Raw genomic sequence first — 5,307 nt, 5'->3', positions numbered from 1 at the left:
AAATCGTAGACCAATATCCCTCATAAACGTAGATGCAAAAATTCTCAGCAAAATTCAAGCCGGTACAATACAATATTAGAAAAAATGGTACATCATCATCAAGTGGGCTTCATACCAGGTATGTAAAGGTGGGTCAACATTAGAAAGACAACAGAACCCACTACCGAAGGAGAAGAACCACATGATCATACCACTCAAAGCAGAAAAGGCATTTGATAAAATCCACACCCATTTCTGATAAAAACTCATCAAAATTGGATTGGAAGGCCCATTCCTCTACGTAACTAAGGACACGATCCTGAAACCAACCAGCCAACACTGTTCTCAATGGAGAGGGTCGGGTGGCTTTCCAAAACGTCATGGGACATTCCATAATCTCATAATTCCATTTTTCCTTCAACTTCTGAGCTCCTTTTGTGTGCACTACCCATGTGTAGTGCAGTGTGAACCACAATAGTGAAAGTTGGAATGGAAAAAAATGAGGGTCCATCATACTGAGCAACGTTAAAAACTAACAACCCGTGAAACACTATCACGTGGATGAACCGGGAGGACTTTATGCTGAGTGAAAGCCAATCACAATGGATAAATATTGTAGGAGGTTACCACTATAAAAAGTCAAGAAAAGGTTTACATGCTAAAAGAAATCTTTTATCAAGGATGGGCAGTCCCAAGGACCGGAGGGGAGGTCACAAAGTGGAGCATGGACCCATGCTAATTTGGATGAAGGTAAAGGCAGCGTATCCTCAGGGGAACTCAATACAGTCTAGTAAAGGAAGACACAGGGAAGTAAGTGCACAAGAGTTGCAGACAGCAACAGCAGCAACAAAACACCGGCCTTGACTCACGCTGCTCATAGTGATCCTATTTGGGTTTCAAAGGTTGTAAGTCTTTACATGAGCAGAACCTCGTCTTTTTCCTGCAAAGCAGTTAGTAGGTTCGAACAACTGACCTTTGTAGTTAGCTGCCCAACGCTTAACCCCTAACATCACTAGCACTCTTTAACAGACAACAAACGTAAATACTGTTACATATGAGATCTGCTTTAATGGTAACAGCAAACAAATATTAATCCATAAGTCGATAGACAGACAAGATGAGCATGCATGAGTAAGTGAAAGGGACTACACTCACTCCCCTCTGTAAGTTTGGCAGACTATTTCTATTTACAGATTTGTATTTGTGCATATGTATAGTAGGGTAAATGGGACAAAGATATGTAAACCTAGCCGGAAGCAAACACCTTGAGTCACTGGTACTGGAGACTTAAGATGCTAGTCACAGGGGCCATCTAGGGCCATCATCATAACATAGTCTAAAAGATAATGTTCTACTTCCTACTCTGGTGAGTAGTGCTTGGGCTCCTAAAAACTCATGAGTGGCCATGGAAGGAGCAATGATTGGTCTCCATCCAGAGCAGTAAAGAGTGAAGAAAATAAAAGACAAGGAACAAGTGAGCCCAATGGACTCATGGACCAAACAAGTATCAGCTGAATCCCAATGACCTTGAAACCAGAGGACTAGATGGGGCCTGGTGGGAGAAAAATGTGGACCCCAAATTCAAAATAATTAAAAAGATCAGGTTGACTGGTCTGATTGAGACTGGTAGAACCCCTGAGATGACAGCCTTTGGGCACTGTTCACACCTGGGACTGGACTCGAACCCAGGGCTCAAGTTTCAGCCAAATAACAGCCCTGTATGCAGGTGAACAGTAATACCAGGAAAGTATGCACCCCTTAGTCATCCGAGGTGGTCAGAAGGGTGCATTTGCCCAGGGGTAAAGCTCAGAATGTGGGAGTAGATAGGGGGAAAAAGGTGAATGGATTGGTAGACAGTAAGAGACAGTAAGAGAATGGAAATAGAGCCCTGAGGTTGTGGGACTTCAGTTAGTGTCACAGATAAAATGTGCTTGCGGTACTGAGCAACCAGTTGGCTGTGTAAGCTTTCACTCAAATCACAGCAAAACATTAAAACCAAACAGGAAGGCCAGGGCATCTCCCCTGGTGGATGGATTTCTCATAGCTTGGTGATGGAAATTTATTCTGGATCTTACATGGGGACATGGGTAAGAGACTAGTTTAATGGAACTATATCAATACATTTTGATCCAGCTTTATCTTCCTTCTCCCCTAAGCCAATAGTTTTAGGATTCGTTCCCATGTATTCTCCAAGTTTCTGTTCATTTGTTAATGTGAGGTGCCACCAAATTGATTCCGTAGGGTTTTATTGATTTGCAATCCTAACAAATAGATTGCCTGGATTTTCTTCTGCAGCACCACTAAGTGGGTTTGAACCTCCAACCTTAAGGTGAGCAAATCAAGGAGCCTGTCATTGCTATCAATTGGCAAAATCTTTCAATTCTTTTGGTGTGTAATGCAGCTCCTCTCCGGCCACCATTTTAAGTTTTGCCCATGGGGGCCTGCGAGGCATTTGGTCATTGATCCAGAAACAGTGAGGGTGCTGGGAACAGTTCCAGACGGTCGCTAGGCCTCCGAAAGACAGTTGCTGTAGGGGCGGACACCACAGGTTTCTCAGGCAAAGGGAGACCGACCTCCTCAGAGGGCTTCCACTGGGAAAGGCGACTCAGAATTGGCTGAAGGTTCCCATCTTCCCGGGAATATGCCCAAATGCACACATCCCGATTTTAGTGTCCCATTCTTTCCCAATCCATTCCCACATGTCATGTACCAGTTAATTAAGCATGTGAAACTGGGAACTCAATTTCCATTGTAATTCAGTCCCTGTTTCTCCCAGTGTGGTCTGGGGATCACCGGTCTCTGTCAGTCGGGAGCTTGTGAGAAATGCAGAGGTTTATACTGGGCACATTGACTGGCTTAGAATACACATGGAAACAAGCTATTGCTGTAACTCGTTTATACATGCTATTAGTTTCTTTACGTACATTTCTTAAACAGTGTTCTCAGCAACCTAGTTCTTATGTGACTATTTTTTATGATTTTATTTTATTTTTACTTTATAGATTAACACAACATTTTGTAGCTCAACATTTAAATGATTGCTCATTTTCATCTCAGTTCTTTCTATTGCTATGGAGGAGACCAACTCATAATTAGAAGGGGTGCTCCCTCTTGTGGACAAAGGCGTGAAAAGCATGCAAACTTTTCAGAATAGTGATTTCTATTTCCGTTATTAAAACTTAATATCCCTTCCCAAACTACTCTCAACCTGTTCACTATATGCATTGTTTTGAATTTGACAAAAAGTCAGATACTTAAAATTCTATTTTAAACATATTGTGCTAGTCCAGGTTGACTAGAGAAACAAATTCATGGATATTCATGTGAATGAGAAAGAGCTTTATATACAAGAGCAATTGAATATTGAGAAAACATCCCAGCCCAGTCCCGATCAAGGCCATAAGTCCGATATTAGCCCATATGTCCGATACCAATCTGTAAATTCCTCTCAGACTCACGAAACACATGTAATGATGCCAAATGCAGGAAGATCACAGGCCGGGGGTGGAAAGTCTTGTGGATCCAGTGGTGGTGGAAGCATCTTACTTCTGACAGGGGTCTCCACGTGGCTCCTCCAGCTCCAAGGCTCTGCTTGCCATTGGCATAACTCCATGTGGCTTGTCAACAGGAATGCAGGGAGAGAGTATGTGTCCTGCTTCCAGCGAGCTATTTGTCTCCTTACGGCTGCCTAATCAGGTCACCAATCTGCGACCTGATTGACAGGCTAAATTCCGCCCTTCACTCTTAAATCTCAAGTTGACAACAGATTATGTAACTGCCACACATATATACTTTTAAATTTGTTTATTATTTTAAAAAATACATAGTTTGGATAGCCCTGGTGGCGTAGTGGTTATGTGTTGGGCTGCTAACCTCAAGGTCAGTAGTTCAAAACTACCAGCTGAAAAAAGCACAACAAAACAAAACCAAAACAAAACTACCACCTGTTCCATGGGAGAAAGATGAGCTTTTCTAGTCCTGTAAAGAATTAGTCTTGCAAACCCACAGGGGCAGTTTTACCATGTCCTACAGGGTCGCTTTGAGTCAGGTTCAAGTCGATGGCAGTGAGAATGAGTGGGAAATACAGATACAAGGGGGCTTCAAACATTCATGGAAAAATACTACTGTTCTTTAATCCAACTTTCCCATGAACTTTTAAAGCCTCCTTGTGTAGAATTTTCCATAATGAAGGAAGCCTGGTCAAATTGATACGGTAACCGTGCCGCCTTGTCAGTGACCATGCTTTTCACGAGAACCCAGTTACATTTGAATTTTGGACTGTTAGGGGACAAAATGACGCCTGTTGGTGTCCTTAAAAACAAATCACGTCACCTGGTGTGCAGAGCGGAACTGCACCGCTGGGATTTCATGGCTGTGACCTTTTCGGAGCAGATGGTCAGCCCTTGTTTTCTGTTGGTAGCTGAGTGCTTAACTGTCAGTGCCACCAGGGATGCCTTACGATGCAATTTATTACTGAGTGAGATGCGTGAATGCTCTCCTCTTCCTAGTTTTTACTCCATTTACATGGTAACGTGATAAAAAATGTGACTCCTTGGCACACGCCTACCTGTACATTCATTCTAGTGCAGACCTGGACGGTGCAGGCCCAGCCCCGCACAGCTACACCCTGGCGTGCATGGAACGCACCGACTCCTGTGAGAAACGCCGTGGGCATTGATTTAAAAAAATTTTAAATGACAATGTAAAGCCATTGTTTTACTTTGTAAATGGTACACTCAACGTTTCCCTTTTCCTTTAACATTTGTTTATTTCTAAAAATATTTATCAAATAACTGGCCTGCTGGGAATAGTAACAAAAGCATTTGTAAAAAACCGCACTTAAACATTGGTTTCCGGGAAAGTTCACACAGCAAGTAAGGGTCCTGTTTGACGATGCAGACACGAATTATTCCGGCCACTTGGCATTGAATCATTTGTGTATACACAGCATCCTCTGTGTGTGTCCTGGTTGTTTCTAGTATTCTGTTTCCCCGCTCTTCTCCTCTTTGTGTTGGCGAAATCATTGACCTGTGGCCTCACACAGATGGCTTCTGAAATGGAGCACTGTACTCATGGTTACTAGCCTTTATTTTGTGCGCCGATTCATTATTTTGCTAAAAGGTGATCACAGCTATCATATTGGCTCCATGTTTAAAGAGGAGCCCCCCTCCCTCGTGTCAACTGGTCCAGTCAGTATAGGCTTTTAAGGAATTTGCATCTTGTTCCATGTTTTTCTCCCATCATCTCAGGATATTTACTTATTTATTTTTTAAATCATTTTATTGGGGGCTATTAGCTCTCATCACAATCCATATATACATCCATTGT

The 5,307-nt window shown here is 42.6% G+C and overlaps 1 protein-coding gene and 1 pseudogene across 2 annotated transcripts in view; both read left to right on the top strand.

Annotated features, from left to right (window-relative positions):
* Window positions 1–5,307, top strand: part of SMYD3 (SET and MYND domain containing 3) — a 775,649-nt gene that overhangs the window by 18,508 nt on the left and 751,834 nt on the right. The gene's annotated exons all lie outside the window — the stretch shown is intronic.
* The window catches only part of LOC115872341, a 22,865-nt pseudogene continuing 21,830 nt past the window's right edge, over window positions 4,273–5,307 (top strand).

The sequence above is a fragment of the Echinops telfairi genome, unplaced genomic scaffold, assembly GCF_000313985.2.
Source record: "Echinops telfairi isolate 266 unplaced genomic scaffold, ASM31398v2 ScPeMD7_7424;HRSCAF=8462, whole genome shotgun sequence".
NCBI lineage: Eukaryota > Metazoa > Chordata > Mammalia > Afrosoricida > Tenrecidae > Echinops > Echinops telfairi.
The sequence above is the reverse complement of the archived record's forward strand: the minus strand, read 5'-3'. Positions and strand labels throughout refer to the sequence as shown.